Source organism: Lolium rigidum, chromosome 3, assembly GCF_022539505.1.
Source record: "Lolium rigidum isolate FL_2022 chromosome 3, APGP_CSIRO_Lrig_0.1, whole genome shotgun sequence".
Taxonomy (NCBI): domain Eukaryota; kingdom Viridiplantae; phylum Streptophyta; class Magnoliopsida; order Poales; family Poaceae; genus Lolium; species Lolium rigidum.
In genome coordinates, this window is record NC_061510.1 from 186,765,548 (window position 1) to 186,779,128 (window position 13,581).

The window sequence follows — 13,581 nt, forward strand, 5'->3', positions numbered from 1 at the left end:
TGGAAATCTTTCAGCTTGGAGCGGGGGTCTCCATTTCCATCCCCGCCATTGTTGTTGTTGGCGTTACCAGTAGCAAGCTGAGTGAGGTGCTGAAGAGTAGCAAGATTGGCTTGACGCTCCGCACGGGCTGCCTCACGGTCTTCCATCATCATACGCAGGAGTTGAGCCATGGTAGGGTCGGGAGGTGGAGGTGGAGGGGGGTCTCGGTTTGCCCCGCTGTGGTCTCCTCTACGGGTTTCCACCATCCTGAAGAAGGGTGGATTCAGATTTACAAATAGGATCAAGTAGATGGGCAGCCACTTAAAAGGGGAGGGATTGCAAATAAAAGCGGAAATTCGAAAACGGGCGCAACAAATGCAAAGTAGGCAAATGATAGCATAGCATAGCAGGGGTGCCGATGGCACAATGTAGCATACATCATCACACATAAGTCTCATACAACACAACCAAAAGAATGGTTTCATGGAACCATTATCACAAGTCTACTCGCATCGCAAAAGGGGGCCTATCTCATCGCCCTACGGTAAGGTGGTGCGAGTCCAAGGTGGTGCTCTAGAAGTCGTCGAGGTCCACGACGAGAACCTCGGGTGCAGGTGGGGCGTCCTCCTCAACAAAGACTGGCTCCTCGGGGTCCTCCTCGGACAGCGGTGGCTCGGCTCCTCATCCTCGTCGTTGATGAAGGCCTCATCCTCGCATCGGGCTCCATATCGAAGTCCTCGTCCTCGTAGTCGTCGTCGTCACTAAGGAGAGCCTCGTTCTCCTTGCGGAGATCCTCACCGTCGTCCTCAAGCTCCTCAATAGTGGCCTCCATCTGTGAAGTCAGGGCCTCCAGCGAAGCCACCTTCGCCTTCAGGCGAGTAACCCTCCGGCGTGCGGCAAACCTCAGCTTGCGCTCACTAGCAAGGTCAGCCTGTGAGGCCGCAAGCTGAGCGCGAAGTGTAGCGATCTCATCCTCCTGCAGATCGCACCTCTCACGGGCGCGGTCCTCGCCGAGTCCGAGTGTGGTGAAGCAGGTACTCCATGTGGTGCAGCCGGTGGGCGGTGTCGGCGTGCGGGGCGCCGGCCACGGGCTGGCCCGCGAGGTCGCGCCGGCCAAGGTACCGGTAACCGTGTGTCGGCGACAACCTCCGGGTGAAGAAAGGCAAGGCGTGCAAGTGCCTCCCGAGAGACTCGAATCATCCCGTCGAGCCACGTGCGCTCCATCACGTCGATGGTGAACTCCTCGCAGCGGGGAAATCCCGCTCCCCCGACGACGCAGGTGACCAGCCGGTGCCATCTCCGAGTCCGCGGACCTCTCAGTACGGACGCCCTTAATCTCGGGCACCATACGTCCGCAGCGAATAGCCAGGTCGGCTAAGGCCCGCTCGAAGAAGTAGAGGGGCGGCCTCACCCCGACCTGACGGACGTGCGTGTACTCGATCGGCATCTACACAAAATTTTAAAGTAGATTAAGTTAGTGACCACAGTGTGCAAAATTTTTAAGCATAATAAAACAATTAATGCAAGTAAAGTTTCTGGAAAAATAGAAGGAGATAAGGGACTTAAGCATTTTTCAGCACTTAGTCAACCTTTTTGTTTAAGAAAATAGTTTTTGTTCTATCTCTAACGCCCATGCTAACTAAGGTCTCCTACAGTCAGGATGGCTCTGATACCAGCTCTTGGGGCCCCGGACTTACCAGTCCCGTAACTCCCGTTATGCATACAATTTCACGATCCCAAGATCATTCCATCGTGAATACATAACCGAACCGATACCGGATTACATCATCCATTACAAGTACCGAATTTAAATAATACGAAGTCTTACATCATAGGCCATCAAGGCCGTAGTTCACCAAACAAGCAATGGAAACAACTTGACTCCAAAAGCGGTGGAACCCAAGTCGGCCTTTACCCTACAGGCGGCCGACCGGGAGAGCGTCCTAGTTCGCGTCTTCGGCGTCGTACTCCTCTTCTTCGAAGTACTCTTCTTCACAGTCCGGTCAAGTAGATAACCAGGACAACAATGCCAATGAGTACTTTTGAATGTACTCGCAAACCACCTTAGAGAGAAATAAAGGAAATGCAATATGGCAGTAGCAAGGAACAGGCACTAACTAAGGCGACAAAGAGCGAGAGGTGGTTCCTCTCGAGAGTATGGCTTCTTCATACTTTTGTTGGAAAAACTTTTATAAACACTTTTATTTGCAGACTAATAGGGAAGGGTGACCCAATTTAATTTCAGCCATCTCATATGGCCATCTCCTTTCCAAATTTTCCACCGTACCTCGCAGGTACCTTTCTACCAGTCCCACTGGCGTCAGTTTTCCCAAACCAACTTTTTAATAAAACACCTTTATAAAACAAAACTCCTTTTGATACTCAAGCACTTCCTTTCCCACGTCCATTGCCGCGGACACGGCTATTCGAATAGATTTTACACTCGCAGAGGTTGTACACTTTCCCCACAAGATCCGAATACTCATCGTGTGGGCATCATCCCCGCATAATAACATATGCCACGACCGGCACCCGATCGTAGTTTTTCGCCTCGCTCGCCTTAGCCTAAGACATGCCTAATGAGTTGTTCCTCCCAACACCAGAGTCCGGGCTGCCGTTTTCCCAGGAGTTGCAAAGTCCCCGACACCCGACCCTCCGGAATGCCATCCAACCACTTAGGCATCTTTCAATGGGAGCTCATAAGTTGTACCCCGCGTACCTAAACAGGCAAATGGGTTGCGTCCCTTCTCATGGGAAGAACCCCGGTCGAAGCGTCCATGGTCGGACTGCCACTACACTTGCAGGACTCAGCCTAAGGCGAGACAAACTACTACACTACGCCCCGTCCCACTAAAGGGTAATGTGGTTGTACCGGCCGGGTCCGTGATGTACTCAGTCAACGAAAGGTTTTCGAAAACAATTTTCTTCACTTGCTTCCAACAAAACTCCTTTTCGTAAACATCTTTCCTTCCATAAACTCACACTTGGGCAGGGCTACCCCTTTCCAAGGTTTGCCAAATACTTCTTTGCTTGAAAACAATTTTCGTAAACATTTTTCCAGTGGCTCCCGACCTATAGTCCACTTCTTCTTCGAAAAATGGCGACAAGGATGACAAGGTGATAAGCACCATATCACTAATTGGGATTTGTTCAAGTAGGTACCAACGAGGGCTGCACCCTAAGGGTGGAATAATAAAACTCCTGGTGGCACTAACCACCGACAAAATAAATAGAAGACATGCACCTTTGTAAAACTTGTAATAATGCAAGAATAAGATATATATAGGATCAGAGATGCATCAAGAGGTGGCTTGCCTTGCTCAGCAAAGTGTCCCTGGTCTTCTTCTTCAAATCCCCCAAAGTCACCTCCTCCTTCTTCTCCGGCGGCGTTCGAATCTATCGTCGCGCAAATAAAGGAAACACACCATACAATCAACAAACTATCTCCAGAATAATGCACACCAAAAACCTGATAAAATCACAGTAGGTAGAGGTTGACAAATGCAAGCTACTGAAAGTGGTTTCACCCATTTATGATTTTTAAAACAAAAGATATGATTTCTGCAATTCCAGAATTGACTTATGCACCATTTAAATGACCTAAATGTTTCTGGAAGTCACAAAAATGCATGCAGCATATCTACGTAAAGCTATTGACATGTAGAACACACCTGCACAAGAATCATATGCAAATAAAATTCCTTCTGTCCCAAACAATTCAATCAACACGTAAACCGGAGCACTCCAAAACTTAAACCAACACTAACCAGAGCATCTCCTACCAAAACAAAGTATACCCCTGGATAGCTAAGAACAAATGTGAGCTAACCCCACTGGATTTGTATTTTTCTGATTTGTGAATGATTTTATAAAAATCAAATACTGAAAAGGTATACTGTTTCAGTAATTAAATCCTTAGAATTTAACTACAACTCTTAAAAATATTTCCTTTGGCACAAAATTACCCTATAGGTATATCTACCAGTAGCACTTGGTTTCATTTCAAAATCATTATTATTTTTCGAATTAAAAATCATCTACCGCCTCTCCGGACAGATCTTATTTTCTAAAGCAATTAAAATCCAGGAAGCTCCTGCATGCTACACTAGTGCCAAAATGAAGCTACTAACATACACTTCACAAACAAATTGACCTCATGCAGAAAGGTTGCACAAATACCACACAATAATTAAACTACTCAATCAGACACTTTTTAGGTTTATATATTTCAGCACATATTCACAGCACAAAATGACATGCAGGTAATTGTTTGTGGTAGAGATTTCATTTGTGAGCATTTATAACTTTGAATCAATAAATTTGGTTACTGTATGAATTTATGGAATTTCGAAACCTACACAGGAATTTACTGGCAGGTTAATTAGAGGAAAAAGAGAAAAAGGGAACGGGCCGGCGTTGCTGGGCTCGCCGGATTTGGCCCAGCAACGGCTCCGCAGCGCGGGAGCGGCCGTTTCAAACGCAGGGGACGTGGCGAGCCACGCTGGATGGCGGGCCAGGGGGCCAGGGCGCATGCACCGGTTGGATTTGGATCCAACGGCTGCATGCCCTCGTCTACCTCACGACGCGGAAGAGAAACACCGCGGCGGACCCTGGCGACGATCGGAAACGGCGGGGCACGGTGCGCTTACCTTGATGAGCGCGAAGACGGCGGGAAGGCGTGGCGACTTGGATGCGGCGGAACAGAGGCTCGCCGAGTGGTGGTCGTCGGCAGTCGAAACAGCGGCGAGCTTTTCCGGCGACCGGCGACGGTGGCGGATCCGCTGTTCACGCGCGGCGTCGGCTACGGGCAAGCCCCGGGACGACAAAAGTTTCGTTGGGTTGGGAAGAGGGAGAACGCATCCATAGAGCAGGATAGGGAGGGAAGATGGAGAGTCCCGCGACGGCAACCTTCACCGTTGGCTTGCCGGCGTCGAGCACGCTCGCGGAAAGCAGGGAGGAGCGGAGCTCCTCTCCCCTTGGGAGGTGTTCTGGTGGGGGAAAATGAGACGTGGTGGCGAAGGGAGACAGAGGGAGGGGGGCCTTGCGGTATTTAAAGGGGGCGCGCGGGTGCACCGTGCACCATGTCCTCGCACCGACGAGGGAGGTGGCGGCAGCGATGGATTGGCTGGCCAGGGCGGTGTCGCTGCGGCTCAGAGAGGCGGTGCTGCGGTTTGGAGGTACGCGGGCGTCGTGCTGCGCGACAGAGAGGGAGGATGCGACGGGCGCCTGCCAGCAGCCGCGCGGCGAGGTGACCAGACAGCTGGGCGTCGCCGGGCAGCGTCGGTGGGGCTTGGGCGTGGACTGCGGGCGCGTCTCCGAGACGTTGTGGAGCAGGGCGCGTCCAGGGGACAAGGTGAGGTGCACCGGGGAGGGAAGGTGGAGTGGGCGACGTGGCCGTGTCCGGCAGACGTGCGCCCAGGCCATTGGGGGTTGCCAGCGCGGGTAGGCGAGATGAAGGGCGAAGGGAGGCGTGCAGCAGTCGTCTGGGAGGGTGTGGAGCTGCAGGGGTCAAGCAGGACGACAGGGTGCTGCCAAAAAGAGAGGAGAGGGAGAGATCCTCATGATCTTGTGCGGGTTCCCGAGGTGGTGTCCAAGGGACAAGAAAAAGAGAGGGGAGGTCGAATGCAGGGATTTGGGAGGGTGCTGAGGCTCCTCCAGGTCGTGTGTGAGTGTTGGAGAAGAGAGAGGGTGAAGGAAGTGAGCAAGAGAGAGGGAAGAGGTCATGGCCGGCATGGCCATTTTCTTCCATCCCCACGTTTTGTGATTTTTGGAACAGCCACATAGAGATGATCCAAGGCATACTTGGCCAACCAAGTGATGGATCAAGGGTCCCCTTGCTTGTAGAATTTTAAAATTTGAAAAGTTAAGAGAAGGGTACATAGATATGTGAGAGGGGTGGTTGGGAAATTTTTGATCTTGGAAGATCATATGGGAGCATGATCACCTGCACAAAAGTGTGAGATGGTGTGGAGGAGTGGTGGAAAGAAGGATCAAGGGAGAGGGAAGATCATAGCCGTCATGACACTTCACATTAAATCCTAATTCTTGAAAAAGAAGTTAATTTGATCACATAGAATGATCCATGACAACTCTAGGTACAAAGTGTGATGAGTCAAAGGTACTCATCCTTAGAATGATTTCAGATTTAAAGTGGAGGAAAGGAAAATAAAATATGGAGGAGGGAAATTTGAAAGGAACTTGATCTAGTAAGATCACATGTTAAAAAGGGCTTATGGAATTTTAATTTCCCAACTAATAGGAAAAAGGCATTCTCAAAATAAATAGGTAGGTTTAGGGTTTTGTTGAGGATCCACACACAACACAACATGCACAAGAAATCAACCAAGATTCTACAATGCAAGAGTATGGGAAACTATATGCATGCAACTTTTGGAAATAGAAAAGTTTTTGTTGGCCCAAAATTTTGCATTTCAAAGATTAAACCAATGCACAAAAAGTTGGGTTGTTACAGAATCTTTAATGGTTTGACGTGCATACATACTAGTAATATAAAAATATAAAAGTTCTCGCCTTGTACACATTTTGTTGATTTTTTGGAATGAATACGAAATTGAATTTGGTAGATAGAGTACTAAACATTTCATGGGAAACTTAAAGCAGCTTGCCAAACAAAGGATAATAGAAAAAAAATAGAGGTATGACAGGCATAGCATCCACGATGGGTTGAAATATGCATAAGCTTCGGGCAATTTGGCAAAGAAAAATCTAGTCGGATAAAGAACAGAATTATAAAAGGTACAGGTTAAACTAAGTAAATTAGGCATAACAAGTACTCCATTCTTGTTTAGTAAATAATTGGAGTTTGATTGAGTTATTTTTCTAAGGGAAAAAGGAGAAGGCAGATTCAAGACACTTTTGGTGGGACGGAGGGAGTAAATCAAAAGTAAGAAAAAGTTCCAACATGTTTCATGAGATGGAGTACTAAATAACGGCCATATGCATCTCTTCGATGTAGAGGTCGGGGTCTCTCGCCGTCTATTTCGAGCAAAAATCAACTAGTTATATGAAACAATGGGTGTAAAAGTTAATCAAGAAGGGTGCCTTCATTGTGCTACGTTAACATTTGAGATACTTATTAATTACATCCATATTCTGCAATGACATAGAGTTACTAATTCAGGAATGCATTCACATACGGAGTATACTATGTTTGCTGATTACTGATTAGTACTAATTCATTGCAAGTAACGGTTCATTCATATTCAGATAAAGGATGTGATCGTTAAGTCATATACTTATGAAAGTCCTGATGCATCTCTCTGATGCAGATGGCGGGGGTCTCTCGTCCTCCTTTTGGAGCAAAAATCAATTAGTTATATATGAAACAATGGGTGTAAAAGGTTATCAAAAAGGGTGCCTTCATAGTGCTACATTATCTTTTGAGATACTGGTTAATTACATCCATATTCTGCAGTGGCATAGAGTTACTAATTCAGGAATGCAATCACATACTGAGCATACTATGTTTGTTGGTGACTAATTAGTAATAATTCATTGCAAGCAATGGTTCATTCATATTCAGCAAAAGGGGGTGTGATCATTAAGTCATTTATGAAAGGTAAAATATAAACAAGGTAGTTCATGAATAACTTCATTGATTAAGGCAGTGTATCATGCAATGCAACATAAGGACTGAAAAATACCATTTGCAGTGTCCCAGCAGTACGTGGAGCCGTCAGTTCCGTCCACCGCAAAAACGTGGCCATCGAGTTCAATGGCATCACAGTACTTTAGATAATCAAATTCAGGTGTAAGGGCCTCTAGCATTCTCCAGTCGCCACCCCCTTCAAGGTATAAAATCCTTTTGTCGAACAAGGCAATGAGCTTGTAATCTGCGTACCTCCCACCTTTTGTGGGCACTTGGCAGATTACAATCTTCAACAAATTAATTACTGGACCCCATAAAACATGGTATGCAGCAGCAGGTTGATATGAAACACTAGTATGACCAATCTTTGAAGCAGGTAGGGATGGAAGGGGGATATGTCGCTCAGTGTAGACGTTCACGAGGCACCACTGGCACCCATGATGATCGGCGGCGGCGATCCAGTCGCCGTTCGTGCCAAGCCATTTTCTGTCGTGCATGAACGGCAGGCTGACGAACGGCGAGGATGGTCGAGGGGCACCAGGTCGTACATGGTATCATGCAGACAAGATGCTCTCGCCACGTCCCAGTGTTCATCGAACCAATAAGCAGGCGGAGGCATCAGCAGGCAGGGTTCATCCCAATGGCGCATCTTACCTTCATCCTTGCTGATCCGGTCGTAGAGCTCCATGGAACATGCGGAAATTCGGACGGTGTAAGTAACGTCCAGATGCGCAGCGATGAGGTCGATGTTGTCGCCGGTGAAAGCCTAGAATAATCCATCACGTGAAGATGGATTTAGGTGGATGGCGGATGCAACTGCGTTTGGGGTTTTCGGAGGAGAGGGCGAGCGCTATGGAAGGAACGATGCGGCGCGCGGCCGACCGGGGTGAGGAGAGAAAGGTATAGTACTAGTGATACGGCGTGGTGGGGATCGAGATCCTGCGCCTGCACGTGATTCTGGGAGGGTGAAGAAGAAGATGATAGACATGCAAGGGGCAAAAACTAGGTAGTACTCTAGGCTGCTGCGAGTGGGCGCCGATTTGACTGTTGGTAGACTAGCACGCCACCCATCTATAAATTTGCGATGATGTTTGGTGCACTGATGTCTCGTCACATTAGCTTGACCAGAGAGGTTTTTTTTTTACAGTTTCCATTTCGATATATTTTTCGCCGATAATCGTAGTACTCTATTCCAGAGACACGTACCTTAACACGTGGGCAGCATGCAACCGCACGAGCACCAAAATGAAATGAGAGATGTTTTAGAACAGAACTTCATTTTCAATGCCTTTCCTAGCTTGGTTTGGAAACCGGACAGAGCTTCAGTGACTTGATGCTTCCAAGTCTCATTGTGACTAGGTGCCACCATCTACCATCCAATTGAGATCCAACATTCCAAAGTATCTCTTATTTCGAAGCTAAAAAAGAAAAACTATTCAGAAATTTTGAAAAAAATCCAGTAATATGTAGATGCCTTGTTTTCAAATCTATGAATATTTCATCCCATTCGGACGACTAGCTTGTGATTAAACAGCTTCTTACGTATTCGAGCACTAGTTTAAACTAAATATATATTTGCTCACAAACCTATGATTCAAGTCGAATGAAACTTCACCAAAATATAAATCAAAATATGCATGATTTACTGGAAGTTTTTCAAAAATTTCATGGTCCATGGGGTCCTCCAAAGTGCAAGCTTTTTTTCTTGGTTAGTCCTTCAAAACCGAGTTTGGATGGTGGCAAGACTTGCACAAAGAGGATGTCAAATTTTTGGACTTTGTGAACTTTGTAATCAACATCAAGTGTCGGACTCTCGAGAAAAAAATAAGAGTTGGCGCCCACCTTTCTTTTAAACCGTTGGTTCTCAATCCGAGGGTGGTCCAACTAGCTAACAAAATTGGCTTGGTATTCATGGTCTTGAACCAACAATTTGGCATGGCTTTCAATCCGTATGAGAGGTGATGTATGGATGTGATTCATATGAGAGGGCAATAAAGAAATGTTTTGTCCTCCTCGTAATGCTAGTCTATTTGGAAAGAAATGAATAATTGGTTTTTCGCATCGTTGCAACGCTAGTGGTGAAGATCATAGAGGATGCAGAAATATATATATTCTGGATTCCTTAGATTAAACATAGACTCAAAATATCTTACAGTACAACTCGAAAGGGAAAAAATAAGGGAGACCTAACTCGTAGTACTATTTTTTTCTTCCTTAGAACTAGTACTAGATACTTATTCTTCTTAATGGCGGCCACATCGTTCTTATGTGCTCCATCGTCTTCCTCCTGGACACGCTTCTTGTGGGGGGCTCCATCATCTTCTTCCTGAGCAACCTTCTTCAGGGGTGCTGACGAGACTTCCTCTTTGTCGTCGTCGTCGGCCTCGTTGACGACGTCGGCCTCGTCGTCCGCCTTGTTCGAGTCCGACGACACCGCATAGTAAGAGAATGGGCTCTGCGGCGGTTGGTCCCTGTTCTTCTCCCGCTCGCGCTCATCGGAGCATTCATCCTTCTCCTACTCGTCCTCATCTTTTGGCTCGCCCTCGAAGAAGGAATCGTCGTTGATGTCATTGTCGGAGTACTCCGGCGGCGTCTTGTCGTCGGAGTCGGTCTTGATCGGTTGCGCCGTCTCCTCTAATGGGTACGAATCGAATTCCTCCTCCGACCATGGAGATGGCCCGTCCACCGAGTACGGGCTTCCCGGTGGAGTTTCAGGGCCATTGCCGTTGGACTCGGTCGTGTACTCGCCAGAGCAGCCGCTCAGCGCCGCCATTGAGCGCTAACTTAGAGAGAGAGGGGGGGTCGGGGGAGTTCCGGGGTCGGGAGGGGCACGGGCCAGGTGAGAGGATAGAGAAGAGTATTTACCGATGTTATCCTTTATTTACGGGGATTTAGTGGGCGGTTCCAATTACCATGAAGAATGGAGCCAGAAAAATTACTTGGGGGTTGTTTGATTCATAGGATAGGAAAAGTGGAGGAATAGGAAAAATGGTGGATTGATATGACATGCCCCCTTGAATCCTATGGAAAGAAATCTATGAGAACTGGTACAATTAGTTATTTGATGGTAGCATAGGGAAGCCATAGGAAATTCCTATAGAGATTGAGTCCGTAGCAATGTTGTCATAGACACACATAGGATTTTTTCCTAGAGGTCCAACCTCTTGTTAGAAATCCTATATATGACTGTACTATGAGAAAGCACTCCATAGGAATTTCGGAGGGTTCAATCCTTTGAATCAAACACGCTCTATAGGAAAAAATCATATGCGTAAAAATCCTACAAGATTCATTAAGAAATCATTTGAATCAAACAAGCCAGATGTACGGGGCATACAACCATTTCTATCAAATTTGGGGACTAATTTGCATTTAATACAGAAGATCCTTCATATAATATTCAAGCATTCGCAGGGGGGCATGGCCCTGGCTAGCCCCGGCTATCTCCGTCCCTGCCAATTACTACCAACTTTTCGTGCGGAAATGCATGCACTTTTGAACCTTTTAGTGTCCCAAGTTGCGAGCATTATTTCACAACCAAATCCACCCGGGTAGAATAGAAGAAATTACACTAAGGTCCAAATCTAACATTAATGCATACTATCATACTGTTTCGTTGCATGTATAATTTATATTTTCTCCAAATTTTTGAAAATTTTCGCCAAATTTAATTTCCAGACACTGGTATATATTTTGGACGGGTGATCTAAATTAACCGTTTTAAATTTTTTCCATATTTGTTAGTTTATATGGTTTTATTTGTTGTAATTACTATGTTTTGGAATGTTTTAAGCATGATAGAGTTTATGACACGTGGATGCCACACATAAACATTTGCATGCATGGATGTGTGGGCCTTGTAGGTGAATTTAATTTCTTGTGTTAAGCATATTAATTAATCATAGACTTCGATCTATATGCAACATATTACATGTATATATAGTTGGTGATTTGTGAAAAATATATGAAAATGAGTAGTTTGTGAAACAGAGGTATATATATATAGCAATACTGAATGGTGTACGTGCAAAATATATGTAAAGAGTGAGTAGTTTGTGAACATGTGTGTATATATGTGTGCTTCTGATTGATGAACAGAGGCCATTTGGTGTAATACACTTAAACCCTATATCGCAAAAAAAGTATGGTTCACATTAATTTAAAAAGTAACATTATATAGAGTACGAACAACTTTGGATATCGCGTATGATATCGATCGGAAAATCCCAACATTGCTGATTGTTGGATCTGTTTCGGTACATTAGATTATAATTTCATGTCTATAGCATCTCTAGACGATTCTATTGTTAGCCTTTAGCAGCATGCACTGTCCATGGACCTCAAAACACACTTCTCCATCATTCTACAATCTTTTATGCATAAAATATCCCACTTTCTTTTTTTAGTATAATTATCATTGTTTATAAATCTAATCTTGTTTTAAGACTTCATATTTATAAATGGTCATTCATGCATGTTTCGCATACGAAGGTCAAAGCGGTGTACTTAATTATTAGACATCTTTCAACTAATATATATGTCATATATACTTTCATTACATGAGCCCTCACGTGCAACTTACTAGTATGAGAAGTGAATCTTAACATTAATTAAGATGGGACCTGATACGTCTCCGACGTATCGATAATTTCTTATGTTCCATGCCACATTATTGATAATATCTACATGTTTTATGCACATTATATGTCATATTTATGCGTTTTCCGGAACTAACCTATTGACAAGATGCCGAAGTGCCGGTTCTCGTTTTCTCGCTGTTTTTGGTTTCGTAAATCCTAGTAACGAAATATTCTCGGAATCGGACGAAATCAAGACCCAGTGTTCCTATTTTTCCCGGAACCATCCAGAACACCCGAGAGCCGCCGTAGGGAAGCCCCGGGGGCCACACCACACCCGGCGCGGCCGGAGGGGGCCGCGCCGCCCTATGGTGTGGTGGCCCCGTGCCCCCTCCGAGGCTGCCCTTCCGCCTATTTAAAGCCTCCGTCGCGAAAACCCTATTACGAAGGACGAAACCCACGTAAACCTTCCGGAGCTGCCGCCATCGCGAAGCCAAGATCCGGGGGACAGGAGTCTCTGTTCCGGCACCCCGCCGGAGCGGGGAAGTGCCCCCGGAAGGCTTCTCCATCGACACCGCTGCCATCTCCACCGCCATCTTCATCACCGCCGCTGCTCCCATGAGGAGGGAGTAGTTCTCCATCGAGGCTCGGGGCTGTACCGGTAGCTATGTGGTTCATCTCTCTCCTATGTACTTCAATACAATAATCTCATGAGCTGCCTTACATGATTGAGATTCATATGATGATGCTTGTAATCTAGATGTCACTATGCTAGTCAAGTGAATTTTACTTATGTGATCTCCGGAGACTCCTTGTCCCACGTGTGTAAAGGTGACAAGTGTGTGCACCGTGTGGGTCTCTTAGGCTATATTTCACGTAATACTTATTCGCCGTTATGAATGGCATAGTGAAGTGCTTATTTATATCTCTTTATGATTGCAATGTGTTTGTATCACAATTTATCTATGTGCTACTCTAGCAATGTTATTAAAGTAGTTTTATTCCTCCTACACGGTGTAATGGTGACAGTGTGTGCATCCGTGTTAGTACTTGGTGTATGCTATAATTATGATCTCTTGTAGATTATGAAGTTAACTATTGCTATGATGGTATTAATGTGATCTATTCCTCCTACATAGTGTGAAGGTGACAGTGTGCATACTATGTTAGTACTTGGTTTAGTCTTATCGATCTTTCATGCACTCTAAGGTTATTTAAATATGAACATTGAATTGTGGAGCTTGTTAACTCCAGCATTGAGGGTTCGTGTAATCCTACGCAATGTGTTCATCATCCAACAAGAGAGTGTAGAGTATGCATTTATCTATTCTCGTTATGTGATCAATGTTGAGAGTGTCCACTAGTGAAAGTCTAATCCCTAGGCCTTGTTCCTAAATACCGCTATTGCTGCTTGTT